The following is a 21,566-nucleotide window of genomic DNA, read 5'->3' as shown; positions in this document are numbered from 1 at the left end:
GCAAGGGTGATGGGGGTAAAAGCACGTCTCTTTGCAATAGTAGCAGCTGAGAAATCTTGAACTATCTGAAGTCCCCCTAAAGTATCGGAGTTCTTGGATTCTCTAGCGGCCCTCATAATACGCTCCTTAACTGGGAAGAAATGAACACGAAGGAGGGTGTCTTTAGGGAGGTCAGATGAAACGGTACGGGGTCTAGGGAGTCGGTGGATGCGGTCGATCAGGAGTTCCGAGGCGTCCGCCGTTGGGAGAAGTTTCCTAAATAAGGCAGTGGCGTAGGATTCCAGTTCAGAGTTGGTAACTGAGTCTGGGATGCCTCTAATTTTGATGTTATTCCGCCTTGATCTGTCCTCCATATCTGCCAGTTTGGATTTGAATTGGTCCAGGTCTTGTTGTTGACGATCATGGGATGAAAGCAGGTCATTGTGGGAGGCGACCAATTCTTCCATCTTACGTTCTAGATGGTCTGTTCTGTCTCCCAATGCTACCAGTTCAGTTTTGACCTCGCGGACGGCAGAGGTCAAATCCTTAGAAAGTTCAGACTTGAAGGCGGAGAGAATCTGACAGAGGGATCTCACGGTTAGGGGGGCATCCGATTCGCAGTCCACACCCGACACTGAGAGAGCAGAAGTTAGGACACTAGATCCCGTGGGGTCCAGCATGGCGGAGGGGGAGGAGACATTTTGTAGAGGGGAAATTTGGAGGGACTTTTGAGTGGGGTAGGAGACCTTAGGGGGTATTATCTCCTTGCTTTTTTTAGGAGCCATTTCTCGTCGGTAGTAGCGCATGTAGAAGGCACAAAGAGACGTACTTCAGGGGTGGGTCCAATCAGCTGATAGTGGTGAAACAGGAGAACTCAGTCACATTGGTGGTGTGTACGTGTTATTCAGATGAACATGAGTGGCGGTGCACAATTTGGAGAGCACTCACATTGCAGAGGTCTTGCAGATATAGGTCATCGAGATCGTAGAGTAGGAGGGTTGAGAGTATAGGGGCGGGACAAAGTAGGGCAGAATATTGCCCAAATCCGTTATTCCGGAAGGGCAGGGAGTCTCGTCCCGTGGGCGATACGGCAGGGGCTGCCGGTGTTCTCTGATCTCTAACCACGCAGGGCTTGAGGTGATCTAAGGACCGACTGTAGGGTTTGGCATTCCCAGCATGTATTCACTAGAGCGTCGACCCCGACTCCCCTCTGTAAGGGGTGTTTATTATGTATGGAGATAGGTTGAGCTCCTTCAGTGTTGGAGTGTGGGGAAAAGCTGGGGTGCAAAGATAGCCCGCAAGGTGTACTTCCAATCGTGGGGGGCCTTAGTAGGGCAAGTTCTCAGACCCTGTGATGGGATGAGGGGAGAGGATCGTGAGCAGCGCGCCCAGCTTGTGTGAAAACTGTTCCACTTACTTTCTAGCTGTGGAATCCAAGATGGCCGCCGTCATACACCAAGGCAGGGGATCTCTCACAGCAACCTCGTTTCCAGGGGTCAGGCAGCGAGTCCACCCTGTCCCAGAGGTGCTCGAGGGTCCAAGGCAGGCTGGAGGAGGTATGGGGGAGCTCCTAGTCTCGGGGGGGAGTAGCCGCGGGTCCCGTTTCGGCCGCGTTCCGGCCCCGGAGCTCGGCGCCGGGGAGGCTCCGAAATCGAGGCCCCGGCTTCAGGACGGATGGTAGGCCTCAATCGTAAAACGGGTCGGAGGGGCCACCTGATGATGTCCCTGTGCAAGGGTCCCTGGTCACAGTCGTGGGTAGAGCTGTGTGGGGTTATCTAGATGCAGGGGCCAGCAGTAATAGGTAGATTTAACCCCTTATTAGCTGGAGCTCATATGCAGCACATCTCTCCAGGTTAACGCTCAGGCCACGCCCCATCTTAATACAATATTTTTAATAATTTTGTGTATTAAACAAAGTTTGTGTATACTGAGCCATCAGAAAACAAAGCTTTCACTATCTCACTGTCACTCCAAAAAATCCATATTTCGGAATATTCCGTATTTCGGAATATTTGGATATGGGATACTCAACCTGCATAATATTTTGAGATTATTAAATTATTAATTTTATTCAGGGGCCATGCTATACATAGGCAAATGCAGGGGGGGGGGGGTTTCCAGTTGCCCAGAAACCCCTCTTTCTCCTCCTGGCAAGTGGATCAAATTATGACAATAGCAATAAAATATAATACAATTACTAGAGCTGCCACCACATCATGCAGTTTAAGAGACATGACCAGTGGCAGCAGCTTCTTCTACCAAGTTTGCTGTGTGTGTGGATCTGAGTCCTCAATCAGTGCACTAGACCAGAGAGTAGCTACCAGGAAGAAGAAACAGGAGCCTTTCCATGATGTGGGAGAATGTGTGCTTAGAAAGTGCAGTATTCTGCATATATAGTGTTAAATATTAGTACTGTTTTCCACACAGTATACAGTGTATAAAAAGACCAATGTTTACATTAATGTCCAGGGTCATTATTGGGTTCGTCTACTGCTCCCCCAGACTTCTGCACTTGCTCCAGTGTTCTACAGAGCGGGATATTATGGACTGCATTTGGAAACCCCCCTCTAGAAATCCTGCGTTTGCCACTGCTATACTATACAACAAGGGTTTTTTTTCCAAACATGGTGACCCCTTTACTTTTAGGACACTATGTAATGTCTTTGTAAGAACCAATGCTTACTTTTAAAATAAACTCTCCATATAGGAGATTGTGATTTGGCGCAAAGAAAAAACATCTACAAGGATGGTATATTATTTGCAGATCCAAAGCTTAGCTATGGTTTTCAATAGACAGGTCAGAAATGTGTTATTTAGGACATACTATATAAATGGGTGTGTATCGGGATGTAGGTGTTCGAGATCCCGGCGATCAGCCTCCCAACGCCGGGATCCCGGCCCTCCTTGCGGGCTCGTTCTATTCCCACTCTATAGTTGTTGTGGACACTCAAGAGTGGGAATAGTCCCTGCTGGTCGGCATGCCGTCCATCGGGATTCTCAGCGGGCGGGATGTAGGGGGAGGTAACGTGAGACCGCCAGTCACATACAGTAACTACATCCCATATAAACACTGCAGTTACTCATGCTGGTTTTCCTCCTAAAAGGACAGTTAGGCATATGAAAAACATTTCAGAAACCGTTAGGTAATTTGCTATCCTATTCTCCCATTATGGAGATTGTAGGACTAGCCAGGATATTAGATTATTATCCAAATTGTTAGAAAAGAATACAATAGTAGTGAAACCAAGAGAGCATTGCAAAATATCACCATGGAGATGTCTTGGAACTGTGACCATGCAGAACAGAATGTCATTATAGTCTATGCTGGCCAGTGAAGGAGGTGCGTGGGCCCTACTAGAAAGGAATGTCGCGCCAATCTTCCTAATACATGAATCATGCAACTTAGGTTGTTAAGAGCTCTAGGGACACAAATATTTTATGGTGTGGTGACATTTGTTTGTGTTTGTTTTATCATGCATTTGCTTGTCATATTTAACAAATGTTGTCTTACTCATATGTGTAGGAAATTGACTGTTTTTAGTGTTCTACTTAATTCCATACAAAGAAAGAAACATGAAAGTATGTGCTTTCAATTAAAAGAATGGAAAAAAGGAAAGTGATACATTTGTGGATGGCCTTATAAGTATTAACATTAATGATGAAGCAGAGACAAAAATGTTAAAAAGATGGAAATGAATGAATAAATGAATGAATGAATGAATGAATAAATAAATCAAAGATATTTTTGTTTGCAACTTAGACATTGTCATAGAAGCACCAAAATGTACTGTAGAAGAAAAGAATATAATGATAAAAATGATAATGGTAAAAATGATAATGGTATTTTGTTTCTTTAAGAAATTATTTTCGGAATATGTGTGTTCAACTGGCAGTGGTACGGCAGAGTCATGGTAGACATTAGCGGATGCCCTGAACCAATCAACAGTCCAGTACTTAGCCAGTGGGGTGCTTTATTCAGCAGTAATGTCAATTGTACAGCTGTACTCACAGTTATGCATACACAGACTTTCAGCATGGAGTGGAGCTTGTGCACAGCATACAGGTCTCCAGCCAGTGACTGTATGTGTGCAGGATGCAGGTGGTACCAGCGGTTCTGTAGCAGGATGGATAACGGTAAACACAGGATCTCCCTGAGCTATGTGGAACAAGCCTATGTCCCACTGTGGTGCTCCAACATAGTAACACAATGGCTCTGCGCGGTCATAGACATACAGATGGTGGTCATCTTGGTAGGGATAAAGGCCACCGTAAAGCAGCCAATACGGAGTATGAACAGTAGCACTCTCCAGCTTCATCACCCCCATCACTACGGGCTTCTTGATGTTACACAGACATTTACTTTTCGCTTCATTGTAGCAGCCTGCAAAAAATTTAGAGTTAGACAAGTAAGAAAACATCAACATTTCAAATGACTCAAGTTCACTTTTCTTACTGACTGCATGGACTACTGTATATCAATAGTCTCTTTTTTCATGAACTCAGGGCTGCTGTCACTTTCATGGTTGTCAATGTCTTCCACACTCTGGATGTCTTGAACATCATTGAATGAAATATTGTGAATTCCTCATTGTATCTTTTATATCCAGTGACACATACGTACTTGTTCTGTGATTCAAATGCTAGCTTTTTTTATAATTCAGGCTGTTTCTTTAACCACTTAACTGACGATTTGTTCCCTCAAAAACCGCTCAGAATTTGCCGGGTTTTTTTCATGAGTGAATTAGGTGAAGAACATGAATTTAACCCTATCCAAAATGATTTTAGTTAAAAAAGAAGAAATTTAAAAAAATAAAAAAATCATCGATTGGGAACATAGCGACCATCGGAACATCGGTAACATCGCGACCATCACAACTTTAGTTTTTAGATCCCAGACAGCTGCCAGGTACACAGGGAAGGTCTGGGGGTGGCTTGGGGGTGATGATTTATACTTACCAGCGGCTACTATTTTCTGCAGACACTGGGGGATCCTTCCGTGCTGATCGATCAGCAATGATCGGTAGCACGGCAACACTGGGGGCTAGGTGCTGGAAGGCAGAGGGACCATCCGGTCTTTCTGACAGCAGCAGCGGAGGGAAGTTTCCCTTCCCTGCCACTGCTGACACTGTTTATCTGACTGGTTGCATCCTGTGCGAATAGGTCAGATAAAGCACTTGCAGACATGGTTTCATGTGCTTTAAATGCATTCTGGTACTTGGATTCCAGAATCTGACCCTTTATTTTCATGACAATAGCCAAGCGTGATACATTTAATGAAATCCAGCTTGCATCTTATTTCTTTTGGTATGTTTACGTAGGTAGTACTTCCAAAAGTTCTGAGATGCTTTTCATTTTATTTTCTTCCTGACTATGTGTAACAGTATTGCTTTGTCTTATATGTATAAAATATGTACAGATAGCAATATATTTGTGTTGTAAGACTTTCATTGTGCATCTTTGTAGGAAGAAGCTGTTTTTCTTTATAGTATGTTAATCAGATTTGTTTTTCCTTTTGGGTTACATATAAAGCCAGACAACAGATCTATTTGTGGTCAACAAATAGATGTTTACTTTGATCAAGTGACATAGACATCTGTGGACATCCAAAATACAGAACACTGAGGTAAAAGGCTATTTGACCTAAATTTGATTTCTATACAACAATAGATTTCACAATATTGTACCAGTGACCAGGGACTCCAATAACATGCATGTGGGGATTTGATCACTTGAACACAGCCTAGAAATTCTGGGTTAAATAGAGGGTCATGGTAGACTGATGGCAGCCTCCATTGAGACCTGAGATTGAGAATAGGGTTCCTGTGACTGAAAAGACCTAGGTGCTACACAGTATGAGAAGGCTCCCTGGGACCATACCATATGCTAGAGTTCTGAATACCCTATATAACTGTCTTAAGGAACGTGGATAAGTATATTTTCATTCTTGTCAATAATATTGTAAAAAAAATGTTTGTTAAACTGTGTTGGCATCCCTGACTCACACTATACTTCCGATATAACAGTCCCACTGGGACCACTATGCTTCAATTCAGGGGCGTAACTCCTAGGGGCAATACCTGCCTCCGGGCTCCAAACATTAAAGGGGCACCTGTGTAGTTCACAGTGGGATCAAAGTGTGACCACTGCTCTTCCAAAGCCACCAGTGAATTCTGCATTCTGCAGATGGCTGAATCTCGTGAGTCTGACCCTCCTATATGTGTGATCACACATATAGCTGGAGCCCTGCCAGTTCACTGCAGGCTCCAGTCCCTGTAAACCATCTGTGAGAGTGCTATCTATATAATAATTTTGTAAGTTGTATGTGCTTATATATATATATATATATATATATATATATATATATATATATATATATATATATATATCTTATATATAAAATCATCCGGGTAACTACAGGCCAGTTAGTTTGACATCTATAGTGGGGAAAATATTGGGAGGAATTCTAAGGGATAGCATACAATAATATTTGCAGACCACTAAGATTATTAGCAAGAACCAGCATGGGTTTGTGAAGGACAGATCATGTCAAACTAACTTAGTTAACTTCTACTAGGAATTGTGCGACAATCTTGACCAAGGAAAGGCAGTGGATGGGGTCTACTTAGATTTTGCAAAAGCCTTCGATACAGTGCCTCACAGGAGACTAATCATCAAATTTAAGGAGCTTGGCCTAGGAAAAACTCTACATGGATAAGTGATTGGCTGGACAACAGGGTACAGCGAGTAGTGGTCAACAGGAAGTCCTCAAGCTGGACACCAGTAGTCAGCGGAATACCACAGGGGTCTGTACTTGGGTCACTACTGTTCAACATATTTATCAATGATCTAGAAATGGGCCTGGAAAGCACAGTGTCAATCTTTGCAGATGATACTAAACTGTGTAGGGTAATTAATTCAGAAATCGATATGGAGTCTCTGCAGAATGACTTATCTAAACTTAAAATCTGGGCGTCTAAAGGGAGAATGAGGTTCAATATAGAAAAATGCAAGCTTATGCATTTCGGGACTAAAAACAAACTTGCATCCTACATATTAAACGGGGAAAGTCTAGGGGTAACAGTTTTGGAAAAAGATTTGGGGGTATTCATTGATAATAAGCTTAATATCCATATACAATGTCAAAGCACAGTAAAAAAGGCAAGTAAGGTGTCAGTTTTGGGCACCACTGTATAAAAAAGATATTGGTGAACTCGAAAGGGTTCAAAGGCGAGCTACAAAATTGATTAAAGGGCTAGAGAGACTGGATTATGAGGAAAGGCTTACTAGGTTATTAGGTTGAACATGTACACACTGGGAAAGAGGAGTCTAAGAGGAGACATTATTAATGTCTTCAAATATGTAAAGGGGCACTACAAAGAGTTATCAGAGGAATTATTTATTAAAAGAACTCTGGGCACTCGCTGAGGCTGGAGGAGAGAAAATTCTGTACGCAACTGAGGAAAGAGTTCTTCACTGTTAGGGTAATAAGGATTTGGAATTCCTTACCAGGGAAGGTGGTAATGGTGGACTCTGTAAATGCATTTAAAAGGGGATTGGATGAATTTCTGATTGAAAAGGATATCCAAGGTTACAACATTTAAAATATTGACGTTGTTAATCCGGGTGTAAAATGATTTGTAGTTGTCAACTAGTCATAAAGCATTCTTCAGTAGGTACTGTAAAATCAACTCAACGTAATACAAAATACAGGTTGAACGCGATGGGCATTTTGCCTCTTTTTAACCTCAATTACTATGTTACTATGTATATCATTATCTATACACACACACACACACACACACACACACACACACACACACACACACACACACACACACACACACACACACACAGAGTTTTCCTGTCTCTTTAAGGAGGGGGGGGGGGAGTCACCAAACTCCAGCTTGCCTCTGGGCGATTGGGATGAACTTAGTATGCGGTTTGCTCACTCAACGACACCATTTTGTTTTGGAGTGTAGGTAATAGTCAACTGATGCTCAGTTGCATATTTCTTTAAGAAAAATACACATGATACTGCTGCATTCACTTAGTTTGATATTATATAATACATGCCTCAGATTAATTCTGCTCATTAGAACCCAATCCTCATATGCTGTCTGTAGTGATGTCCAGTTATCTGTTGCAGACACTTTCTAATGTGATAAAGTACACATGTTTATCATACGTCCTAGAGGATGCTGGGAACTCCGTAAGGACCATGGGGTATAGATTAGAGATGAGCGGGTTCGGTTTCTCTGAATCCGAACCCGCCAGAACTTCATGTTTTTTTTCACGGGTCCGAGCGACTCGGATCTTCCCGCCTTGCTCGGTTAACCCGAGCGCGCCCGAACGTCATCATGACGCTGTCGGATTCTCGCGAGGCTCGGATTCTATCGCGAGACTCGGATTCTATATAAGGAGCCGCGCGTCGCCGCCATTTTCACACGTGCATTGAGATTGATAGGGAGAGGACGTGGCTGGCGTCCTCTCCGTTTAGAATAGATTAGAGAGACACTTGATTTACTAATTTTGGGGAGCATTAGGAGTACTCAGTACAGTGCAGAGTTTTGCTGATAGTGACCAGTGACCACCAGTTTTATTTATAATCCGTTCTCTGCCTGAAAAAAGCGATACACAGCACACAGTGACTCAGTCACATACCATATCTGTGTGCACTGCTCAGGCTCAGGCCAGTGTGCTGCATCATCTATTATCTATATATAAATAATATTATATATATCTGTCTGACTGCTCAGCTCACACAGCTTATAATTGTGGGGGAGACTGGGGAGCACTACTGCAGTGCCAGTTATAGGTTATAGCAGGAGCCAGGAGTACATAATATATTATATAGTGAGTGACCACCAGACACACAGTGCAGTTTATTTAATATATCCGTTCTCTGCCTGAAAAAAGCGATACACACAGTGACTCAGTCAGTCACATACCATATCTGTGTGCACTGCTCAGGCTCAGGCCAGTGTGCTGCATCATCTATATATATTATATATCTGTCTGACTGCTCAGCTCACACAGCTTATAATTGTGGGGGAGACTGGGGAGCACTACTGCAGTGCCAGTTATAGGTTATAGCAGGAGCCAGGAGTACATAATATTATATTAAAATTAAACAGTGCACACTTTTGCTGCAGGAGTGCCACTGCCAGTGTGACTAGTGACCAGTGACCTGACCACCAGTATATATAATATTAGTAGTATACTATCTCTTTATCAACCAGTCTATATTAGCAGCAGACACAGTACAGTGCGGTAGTTCACGGCTGTGGCTACCTCTGTGTCGGCACTCGGCAGCCCGTCCATAATTGTATATACCACCTAACCGTGGTTTTTTTTTCTTTCTTTATACATACATACTAGTTACGAGTATACTATCTCTTTATCAACCAGTCTATATATTAGCAGCAGACACAGTACAGTGCGGTAGTTCACGGCTGTGGCTACCTCTGTGTCGGCACTCGGCAGCCCGTCCATAATTGTATATACCACCTAACCGTGTTTTTTTTTTCTTTCTTTATACATACATACTAGTTACGAGTATACTATCTCTTTATCAACCAGTCTATATATTAGCAGCAGACACAGTACAGTGCGGTAGTTCACGGCTGTGGCTACCTCTGTGTCGGCACTCGGCAGCCCGTCCATAATTGTATATACCACCTAACCGTGGTTTTTTTTTCTTTCTTTATACATACATACTAGTTACGAGTATACTATCTCTTTATCAACCAGTCTATATATTAGCAGCAGACACAGTACAGTGCGGTAGTTCACGGCTGTGGCTACCTCTGTGTCGGCACTCGGCAGCCCGTCCATAATTGTATATACCACCTAACCGTGGTTTTTTTTTCTTTCTTTATACATACATACTAGTTACGAGTATACTATCTCTTTATCAACCAGTCTATATTAGCAGCAGACACAGTACAGTGCGGTAGTTCACGGCTGTGGCTACCTCTGTGTCGGCACTCGGCAGCCCGTCCATAATTGTATATACCACCTAACCGTGGTTTTTTTTTCTTTCTTTATACATACATACTAGTTACGAGTATACTATCTCTTTATCAACCAGTCTATATATTAGCAGCAGACACAGTACAGTGCGGTAGTTCACGGCTGTGGCTACCTCTGTGTCGGCACTCGGCAGCCCGTCCATAATTGTATATACCACCTAACCGTGGTTTTTTTTTCTTTCTTTATACATACATACTAGTTACGAGTATACTATCTCTTTATCAACCAGTCTATATATTAGCAGCAGACACAGTACAGTGCGGTAGTTCACGGCTGTGGCTACCTCTGTGTCGGCACTCGGCAGCCCGTCCATAATTGTATATACCACCTAACCGTGGTTTTTTTTTCTTTCTTTATACATACATACTAGTTACGAGTATACTATCTCTTTATCAACCAGTCTATATTAGCAGCAGACACAGTACAGTGCGGTAGTTCACGGCTGTGGCTACCTCTGTGTCGGCACTCGGCAGCCCGTCCATAATTGTATATACCACCTAACCGTGGTTTTTTTTTCTTTCTTTATACATACATACTAGTTACGAGTATACTATCTCTTTATCAACCAGTCTATATATTAGCAGCAGACACAGTACAGTGCGGTAGTTCACGGCTGTGGCTACCTCTGTGTCGGCACTCGGCAGCCCGTCCATAATTGTATATACCACCTAACCGTGTTTTTTTTTTCTTTCTTTATACATACATACTAGTTACGAGTATACTATCTCTTTATCAACCAGTCTATATTAGCAGCAGACACAGTACAGTGCGGTAGTTCACGGCTGTGGCTACCTCTGTGTCGGCACTCGGCAGCCCGTCCATAATTGTATATACCACCTAACCGTGGTTTTTTTTTCTTTCTTTATACATACATACTAGTTACGAGTATACTATCTCTTTATCAACCAGTCTATATATTAGCAGCAGACACAGTACAGTGCGGTAGTTCACGGCTGTGGCTACCTCTGTGTCGGCACTCGGCAGCCCGTCCATAATTGTATATACCACCTAACCGTGTTTTTTTTTTCTTTCTTTATACATACATACTAGTTACGAGTATACTATCTCTTTATCAACCAGTCTATATATTAGCAGCAGACACAGTACAGTGCGGTAGTTCACGGCTGTGGCTACCTCTGTGTCGGCACTCGGCAGCCCGTCCATAATTGTATACTAGTATCCAATCCATCCATCTCCATTGTTTACCTGAGGTGCCTTTTAGTTGTGCCTATTAAAATATGGAGAACAAAAATGTTGAGGTTCCAAAATTAGGGAAAGATCAAGATCCACTTCCACCTCGTGCTGAAGCTGCTGCCACTAGTCATGGCCGAGACGATGAAATGCCAGCAACGTCGTCTGCCAAGGCCGATGCCCAATGTCATAGTACAGAGCATGTCAAATCCAAAACACCAAATATCAGTAAAAAAAGGACTCCAAAACCTAAAATAAAATTGTCGGAGGAGAAGCGTAAACTTGCCAATATGCCATTTACCACACGGAGTGGCAAGGAACGGCTGAGGCCCTGGCCTATGTTCATGGCTAGTGGTTCAGCTTCACATGAGGATGGAAGCACTCAGCCTCTCGCTAGAAAAATGAAAAGACTCAAGCTGGCAAAAGCAGCACAGCAAAGAACTGTGCATTCTTCGAAATCCCAAATCCACAAGGAGAGTCCAATTGTGTCGGTTGCGATGCCTGACCTTCCCAACACTGGACGTGAAGAGCATGCGCCTTCCACCATTTGCACGCCCCCTGCAAGTGCTGGAAGGAGCACCCGCAGTCCAGTTCCTGATAGTCAGATTGAAGATGTCAGTGTTGAAGTACACCAGGATGAGGAGGATATGGGTGTTGCTGGCGCTGGGGAGGAAATTGACCAGGAGGATTCTGATGGTGAGGTGGTTTGTTTAAGTCAGGCACCCGGGGAGACACCTGTTGTCCGTGGGAGGAATATGGCCGTTGACATGCCAGGTGAAAATACCAAAAAAATCAGCTCTTCGGTGTGGAGGTATTTCACCAGAAATGCGGACAACAGGTGTCAAGCCGTGTGTTCCCTTTGTCAAGCTGTAATAATTAGGGGTAAGGACGTTAACCACCTCGGAACATCCTCCCTTATACGTCACCTGCAGCGCATTCATAATAAGTCAGTGACAAGTTCAAAAACTTTGGGTGACAGCGGAAGCAGTCCACTGACCAGTAAATCCCTTCCTCTTGTAACCAAGCTCACGCAAACCACCCCACCAACTCCCTCAGTGTCAATTTCCTCCTTCCCCAGGAATGCCAATAGTCCTGCAGGCCATGTCACTGGCAATTCTGACGAGTCCTCTCCTGCCTGGGATTCCTCCGATGCATCCTTGCGTGTAACGCCTACTGCTGCTGGCGCTGCTGTTGTTGCCGCTGGGAGTCGATGGTCATCCCAGAGGGGAAGTCGTAAGCCCACTTGTACTACTTCCAGTAAGCAATTGACTGTTCAACAGTCCTTTGCGAGGAAGATGAAATATCACAGCAGTCATCCTACTGCAAAGCGGATAACTGAGGCCTTGGCATCCTGGGTGGTGAGAAACGTGGTTCCGGTATCCATCATTACTGCAGAGCCAACTAGAGACTTGTTGGAGGTACTGTGTCCCCGGTACCAAATACCATCTAGGTTCCATTTCTCTAGGCAGGCGATACCGAAAATGTACACAGACCTCAGAAAAAGAGTCACCAGTGTCCTAAAAAATGCAGCTGTACCCAATGTCCACTTAACCACGGACATGTGGACAAGTGGAGCAGGGCAGGGTCAGGACTATATGACTGTGACAGCCCACTGGGTAGATGTATGGACTCCCGCCGCAAGAACAGCAGAGGCGGCACCAGTAGCAGCATCTCGCAAACGCCAACTCTTTCCTAGGCAGGCTACGCTTTGTATCACCGGTTTCCAGAATACGCACACAGCTGAAAACCTCTTACGGCAACTGAGGAAGATCATCGCGGAATGGCTTACCCCAATTGGACTCTCCTGTGGATTTGTGGCATCGGACAACGCCAGCAATATTGTGTGTGCATTAAATATGGGCAAATTCCAGCACGTCCCATGTTTTGCACATACCTTGAATTTGGTGGTGCAGAATTTTTTAAAAAACGACAGGGGCGTGCAAGAGATGCTGTCGGTGGCCAGAAGAATTGCGGGACACTTTCGGCGTACAGGCACCACGTACAGAAGACTGGAGCACCACCAAAAACTACTGAACCTGCCCTGCCATCATCTGAAGCAAGAAGTGGTAACGAGGTGGAATTCAACCCTCTATATGCTTCAGAGGTTGGAGGAGCAGCAAAAGGCCATTCAAGCCTATACAATTGAGCACGATATAGTAGGTGGAATGCACCTGTCTCAAGTGCAGTGGAGAATGATTTCAACGTTGTGCAAGGTTCTGATGCCCTTTGAACTTGCCACACGTGAAGTCAGTTCAGACACTGCCAGCCTGAGTCAGGTCATTCCCCTCATCAGGCTTTTGCAGAAGAAGCTGGAGGCATTGAAGAAGGAGCTAAAAGGGAGCGATTCCGCTAGGCATGTGGGACTTGTGGATGCAGCCCTTAATTCGCTTAACAAGGATTCACGGGTGGTCAATCTGTTGAAATCAGAGCACTACATTTTGGCCACCGTGCTCGATCCTAGATTTAAAGCCTACCTTGGATCTCTCTTTCCGGCAGACACAGGTCTGCTGGGGTTGAAAGACCTGCTGGTGACAAAATTGTCAAGTCAAGCGGAACGCGACCTGTCAACATCTCCTCCTTCACATTCTCCCGCAACTGGGGGTGCGAGGAAAAGGCTCAGAATTCCGAGCCCACCCGCTGGCGGTGATGCAGGGCAGTCTGGAGCGACTGCTGATGCTGACATCTGGTCCGGACTGAAGGACCTGACAACGATTACGGACATGTCGTCTACTGTCACTGCATATGATTCTCTCAACATTGATAGAATGGTGGAGGATTATATGAGTGACCGCATCCAAGTAGGCACGTCACACAGTCCGTACTTATACTGGCAGGAAAAAGAGGCAATTTGGAGGCCCTTGCACAAACTGGCTTTATTCTACCTAAGTTGCCCTCCCACAAGTGTGTACTCCGAAAGAGTGTTTAGTGCCGCCGCTCACCTTGTCAGCAATCGGCGTACGAGGTTACATCCAGAAAATGTGGAGAAGATGATGTTCATTAAAATGAATTATAATCAATTCCTCCGCGGAGACATTGACCAGCAGCAATTGCCTCCACAAAGTACACAGGGAGCTGAGATGGTGGATTCCAGTGGGGACGAATTGATAATCTGTGAGGAGGGGGATGTACACGGTGATATATCGGAGGGTGAAGATGAGGTGGACATCTTGCCTCTGTAGAGCCAGTTTGTGCAAGGAGAGATTAATTGCTTCTTTTTTGGGGGGGGTCCAAACCAACCCGTCATATCAGTCACAGTCGTGTGGCAGACCCTGTCACTGAAATGATGGGTTGGTTAAAGTGTGCATGTCCTGTTTTGTTTATACAACATAAGGGTGGGTGGGAGGGCCCAAGGACAATTCCATCTTGCACCTCTTTTTTCTTTTCTTTTTCTTTGCATCATGTGCTGATTGGGGAGGGTTTTTTGGAAGGGACATCCTGCGTGACACTGCAGTGCCACTCCTAGATGGGCCCGGTGTTTGTGTCGGCCACTAGGGTCGCTAATCTTACTCACACAGTCAGCTACCTCATTGCGCCTCTTTTTTTCTTTGCGTCATGTGCTGTTTGGGGAGGGTTTTTTGGAAGGGACATCCTGCGTGACACTGCAGTGCCACTCCTAGATGGGCCCGGTGTTTGTGTCGGCCACTAGGGTCGCTAATCTTACTCACACAGCTACCTCATTGCGCCTCTTTTTTTCTTTGCGTCATGTGCTGTTTGGGGAGGGTTTTTTGGAAGGGACATCCTGCGTGACACTGCAGTGCCACTCCTAGATGGGCCCGGTGTTTGTGTCGGCCACTAGGGTCGCTAATCTTACTCACACAGCTACCTCATTGCGCCTCTTTTTTTCTTTGCGTCATGTGCTGTTTGGGGAGGGTTTTTTGGAAGGGCCATCCTGCGTGACACTGCAGTGCCACTCCTAGATGGGCCCGGTGTTTGTGTCGGCCACTAGGGTCGCTAATCTTACTCACACAGCTACCTCATTGCGCCTCTTTTTTTCTTTGCGTCATGTGCTGTTTGGGGAGGGTTTTTTGGAAGGGCCATCCTGCGTGACACTGCAGTGCCACTCCTAGATGGGCCCGGTGTTTGTGTCGGCCACTAGGGTCGCTAATCTTACTCACACAGCTACCTCATTGCGCCTCTTTTTTTCTTTGCGTCATGTGCTGTTTGGGGAGGGTTTTTTGGAAGGGACATCCTGCGTGACACTGCAGTGCCACTCCTAGATGGGCCCGGTGTTTGTGTCGGCCACTAGGGTCGCTTATCTTACTCACACAGCGACCTCGGTGCAAATTTTAGGACTAAAAATAATATTGTGAGGTGTGAGGTATTCAGAATAGACTGAAAATGAGTGTAAATTATGGTTTTTGAGGTTAATAATACTTTGGGATCAAAATGACCCCCAAATTCTATGATTTAAGCTGTTTTTTAGTGTTTTTTGAAAAAAACACCCGAATCCAAAACACACCCGAATCCGACAAAAAAAATTCGGTGAGGTTTTGCCAAAACGCGTTCGAACCCAAAACACGGCCGCGGAACCGAACCCAAAACCAAAACACAAAACCCGAAAAATTTCAGGCGCTCATCTCTAGTATAGATGGGATCCGCAGGAGACATGGGCACACTATAAGACTTTGAATGGGTGTGAACTGGCTCCTCCCTCTATGCCCCTCCTCCAGACCTCAGTTAGATTCTGTGCCCAGGTGTGACTGGACACACACTAGGGGAGCTCTACTGAGTTTCTCTAAAATACTTTATTGTTAGGTTTTTTATTTTCAGAGAGACCTGCTGGCTACAGGCTCCCTGCATCGTGGGACTGAGGGGAGAGAAATCAGACCTACTTCTTCTTAGTTCAAGGGCTCTGCTTCTTAGGCTATTGGACACCATTAGCTCCAGAGGGTTCGATCACTTGGTGCGCCTAGCTGCTTGTTCCCGGAGCCGCGCCGTCACCCCCCTCACAGAAGCCAGAAGAAAGAAGCCGGGTGAGTATATAGAAGAACAGAAGACTTCAGTGACGGCAGAAGACTTCAGTAATGGAGGTACAGCGCAGCTGTCGCGCTGCGCTCCATGCTCCTACACACCAACGGCACTCACAGGGTGCAGGGCGCTGGGGGGAAGCGCCCCGGGAAGCAAGTTACTGAGGGTCTAGAAAATACTGCTGGCATGAGAAGCATATTTGGTGCCCCGGCACCATGTACGATACCCCCGCCAGTGTAAAGCAGCGGTCGGGCTGCGCGCCATTTCTCCCACACACCAACGGCTTTACAAGGGTGCAGGGCGCAGGGGGGGGGGGGCGCTCTGGGAAGCAAAATATACATCATTGAGTGTGGTAAGACAGGTATACAGTGTGTAGACACTGTATACGGACCCAGGCCAGCATTATAAGCTATATTAATAGCGGGGCTGAAGCTCGCCGATAAGGGGTGGGGCTTAGCCCTCACAACAGGATTCAGCGCCATTTTCTCCATGTCCCCGCCAAAAGCAATGTACAGTGCAAACGAGGGGGGCACAGTGTTTTAGTGCTATATAGAGAAAGATATAGCACTATTTTTAGATAATGGGCATGTAATCATTGTTGTGCATATATCTCTGTGTGTTCCCTGTCAGATATAATTATCCACTATATCGTTTTTAGTCCACATATGTCGACATGCATGAGTGCTCTGTCACAAACACCTGTGGGGTTTACTGTCGGCATCGCCGACGCCTGTTGGTACTTCATTCACTAGATGCAGTGTCAGCAGGTCGGTAGTAGTATGCTTGTAAAAAGTAAACACTGTATTGGAGACACAGTAGTGTGTGGGTGACCCTGTCGGCATCACCTGTTATTACTGGGTGTAAATTAACATGCTGTAACTGCCATATACCTGTATATATATTTATATGTATATGTATGGTACGGTTCCATGGGCCTGTAGCTCGAACACAGACATGGTAGTATATGTGGGGGAGTGTTATTAAAATTATATATGTATACTTCCCGTGGACCCCTCGGGGTCGCTAGAATGTTATTTTGCCTGGTTATTAATCCCTACTGTCGACCAATACTGGGTTTTCTGTCGACCATAACGTTTCCTGGTAGATCCACAACTGGGGCATTCAGTACATGGTCATACACATTCGAAACACATTATTGTCACTAGGCAACCCGACGGTTCCGGACAATCCGCCTATATGTATGTTTTTATATATATATATATATATATATATGTACAAAGTGGTAGAACCCAGCACCTTCTGTGTTAAACACCCTCCTAGTGAAAATAATATAATATTATGCGTACCGCATCCCGTGTGTGTGTTTCAGGCATGTAATGTAAACCGTGTTTCTCCTGATGCCAGTCTTCTAGCTCTCCTACTGACTCCGTATTTGGACCGTAAGAAAATTAAACAAAGAAATATATAGTGTAGTATTGCCAACATATATAAAGGTGTGCATATATCAAGATTTTCAATGCAAATAGTGGTTGTGCCTTTAACTGAATGGTGCACCCAGTGTCACAATTTGAAGACCAAGTGATGTGCCCACCGCCTAAGGTAGTATAAAAATAAGTACCCTCAGGACTTGCAATGCTTGCATGTAGAGGTATCTTTAGAGGAATCTTCTCCTGAGAATCATGCTGGGGACCCTTAGAAATGAAATAGAGTCTGGTAGTGAGCTCTGGCAGTCATTTTAGGCACGGGGAATCAGGCAGGGGGTGTCAGTGAAATCCAGGTCCTCCCTCGGAGTTACACCCAGTCCAGCAGCTGCTTCCAGGGGCAGCACCTCGCCGAACTACCAGCCTGAAACACACACGGGATGCGGTACGCATAATATTATATTATTTTCACTTGGAGTGTGTTTAACGCAGAAGGCGCTGGCTTCTACCACTTTGTACATTTTATTCACTTGGACTTTGGAAATAGAGTCCATTCAAGAGGACCTTTTTAGCAGCCCCCCTGAATAGGGGAAGTGTTTCTGAATCTTGATTTAAAACTGTATTTATTAGTTTTATTAGTCTTGTTACCCAGATAGCAGCGCTATTTGCACTATTGTCTTTTATATATATATATTTAGGATCTGTGTGTAATTGTGTATTACATTATGTAGAGTCATATTATGATTTTTAATGAATGCTGAAGTAAAAGTATTCCTTCTCATGTGCTGGTCGCTCTGTTGATAAAGCTCTAGGTCGGTCGTGTCGAGTAGGTCTCAGATCCTCTCAAGGAGTCCGAATGTTTATTCTTTTCCCGCCGCGGATAGAATACTGTAAAAGTCAACTACTGGTCGACGAGGAGCCCTGTCACAACGGATCGTACACAGGAAGCTAAGTGATATTTTATTTCTATGCTTTGGAGTTATTTGCATTACATGCACATGGGGAAGTGGTTATATTCGGAATGGCATCTGATAGAATTACCCTAAAGAGAGAGGGGATGTTTCTTATGTTGATTCTTCTCTGTAACATTGCGGCAGGTTGCCGTGCGAATAGGTATGGCCGGGGGAATGCTGAGGATAACTCCGAGAGATACTGGAGTTTTTTCCTGGGACGGTGTACCACTGTTTGGGGATGCCTCAGTTCAGTCAATCTCGGCAGATACCACTGGTAAGCCTAACTTAGTGAGTTAGTTTCCCTCGCAAGGGTTGGTGACGCATTCTGTTGTGGGATGCAGTCATTTTAACCGGTTCGATACCGTTCTTGTTTCCTTTTCGGTGCAGATAGTGGAAGGTGAAAAGGTAAGAGTTCTGCAGCCTTGTTAAGTTCGCAGAAGTGGATGTCGTTTCTGTTTTTACCACATTCACCGCATGTCCCTGGGTCTGCCCGGCTGGAGTCCACTCCGGTGGGAACTCGTCTACTACTTTTCAGTCAGTCCGGGAATGGACTTGGACCTGTGAGTAAATTATAGAATCCAAAGGGGGACATTCTGGCATTTACAGCTGTCTCCCCGCACTGATTTTTTAAAATAGATCTTGCCATTCCCCTCTGGAAGGGGAGGTACTACGCGACACCATACCAGAGTTGAGTCAGGTTCAGGGCATTGTCCTGATGTCCCTGTAAAAAAAGAAGAAGAAAAAAAAAACGAAAAGAATAACAAAGTTTTCTCCTTACGAAGTTGATACCTGGCTTGATATTCAGGATTGTCTTTGCTATTTCAGCGGAGTGATGACAGTAGGATGATGTTCTTTCAATAGTAAGAGCCATTGTTATTCTGTACAGGAACACTCTCATGATTAAGGCGAAGCCAAGACACAAGTGGTGCAAATCGTTGTTTTGTATCTGACTGTTCAACACAGGGGAAGGCTGTTGTTCCCAATGACGCAGACGTCGGTGGTGGGTATCACACTAGATACGGAACGGTTGAAGTTCTGTGTATTCCTGTGGAAAGAGGTCTGAGGATCCGGAGTCAGATCAGATTTGCAGTGACAATCCATCAATATGTCTGTTGATGATGAGGACCTAAGAGGTCTTTTCGGTGAGCAGGTCAAATGCCAGAGTGGTTTTCCCGGGGCCAGTTGGAAATGTGGTCCGGGGCTCACCTACACATGAGCCGGAATATAATCCTAATGGCCAGGATATTGCTCCTGTTGTGTCTACTCGGTTCTCACCTCCTAGAGGGGCGAAGGTTCGGAATCCAAGATGGGTTCCTGGGGTCCATGCATGCAGATCTCAGAGACTGGGGAGCAGTCCTTGCAAGGGAAGTATTTCCAGAGGAAATGGTCATGCAGAGAAGCTTGTCTGCAATACGCTTTCTTGGATTAAGAGTTATTTTCAATGGACATATGCTTCGTGATCTGCCCGTGTTAATTCTTTCGAACGACTTGACAGCAGTGGTGGTAGTAAGCCGCTACGGCGGAACAAGGAGCAAAGCGGTAATGGCAAAAGCCGAAAAAGGTTTGCAGCTGAGTAGAAAAACTGGTAAACGCTATATTAGCAGTCTTCGTTCCGGATGTGAACAACGGAGAAATAAATTCCTCTGCAGACGCGAGCTCCATCTGGGAGAAATACAGTCGTCATCGAGAAGTTTTCACTGAATTGACAAGTCTTTGAGGAGTACCTCAAGTGGACATGTTGGCGTCTCGCCTCAACGAGAGATCTGAGGGATATTGTTCCGCGTCAGGGGACACTCAAGCTATAGCAGTGTACGTCCTCGGGGCACCTTGGGTGTTTTCAGTTGGTATATGTGTCCCCTCGCTTTCACTCTTCGGAAGGTGATAAACGTAAGAAGAACAAAGGTTCAGGCGATCCTCATTCTTCCGGTCTAACCAAGGAGGCCTTGGTATACAGTTCTTCAAGAGTTACTCATAGAAGATCCCTGGCCTCTTCCTCTTCGTGAGGATCTAGGTTACAGCAAGATCCGGGCGTGTATCAAGACTTACCACGGCTGCGTTTGACGGCGTGGCGGTTGAACACCATATCCTATCCAGAAAGGGTATTCCCAGTGAAGTCATTTCCGCACTTCTTATGGCTAGAAATGCCGTGCTTGGAGAAAATATGTGTCTTGGTGGGATCCAAGAGGGCTATTACGGAAGACTTTCAGCTGGGTCGTTCTTCTCCATTTTTTTTTGCAAGCAGGTGTGGGTGCAGGCCTAAAGTTAGGCTCCATTAAGTGCGATTTTGGATTTATAAATTTTCTTTCAAGAAAGAATTGGCAACCTTTCCGGAAGCTCGGACCTTCGTGAAAGGAATACTGCACATCCTACCTCCATTGGTGCCCCCTTTGAAACCGTGGGACCTTGACGTGGTGTTGTGTTTTCTTGTGTCACACTGATTGGAACCTTTGTGAAAGGTTGTGTTAAATTTCTCTCTTGGAAAGTGGTCATGCTATTGGCTTTGGCGTCCGCAAGGCGGGTGTCGGAAGTGCCGGTTTTGTCTCACAAGAGCCCTGTGTGATCTTCCATGTGGATAGAGAGGAATTGTGAACTCGGATAATAGTTCTGCTAAAAGTGGTTTCTGGGTTTTCACAGAAATCAACTTATTTTGATGCCGGCGGTTACTTAGGCATTATCTGATTCAAAGTCTCTCGATGTAGTCGGGGCTTTGAATATTTAGGTCGCCAACTAGGCTCAGATTGGGGAAACAGAGACTCTGTTTGTCCGGTATGCTCCCAGCATGATTGGGGAGCCTGCGTCTATGCAGTCTGTTACACGCTGATCTGTGATACGATTTGACGTGCTTGTTCTACGGCTGGATTGCTGTTGCCGAAGTCGGTGGAGACTCATTCTATTAGGAAGATGGGCTCTTCTTGGGCAGATGCCGAGGAGTCTCGGCGGTTCGACTTTGCCGAGCAGCTACTTGGTCGGGTTCAAACACTTTTGCTATGCTCTACAAATTTGATACCCTGGCTGATGGGGACCTCCTGTTTGCTCAATCGGTGCTGCAGAGTCGTCCGCA

General features: G+C 45.2%; 1 long non-coding RNA gene across 1 annotated transcript in view; it reads right to left on the bottom strand.

The window, feature by feature from the left end:
• Positions 1-3,933: 3,933 nt before the first annotated feature.
• Positions 3,934-21,566, bottom strand: part of LOC135049795 (uncharacterized) — a 75,594-nt gene continuing 57,961 nt past the window's right edge. Inside the window, exon 2 of the long non-coding RNA XR_010241478.1 lies at positions 3,934-4,360. This is a non-coding gene — a long non-coding RNA (uncharacterized LOC135049795). The remainder of the gene's footprint in view (positions 4,361-21,566) is intronic.

This window comes from Pseudophryne corroboree, chromosome 2 (assembly GCF_028390025.1).
Source record: "Pseudophryne corroboree isolate aPseCor3 chromosome 2, aPseCor3.hap2, whole genome shotgun sequence".
Lineage (NCBI taxonomy): Eukaryota > Metazoa > Chordata > Amphibia > Anura > Myobatrachidae > Pseudophryne > Pseudophryne corroboree.
This window is presented reverse-complemented; position numbering and strand designations above follow the sequence as displayed.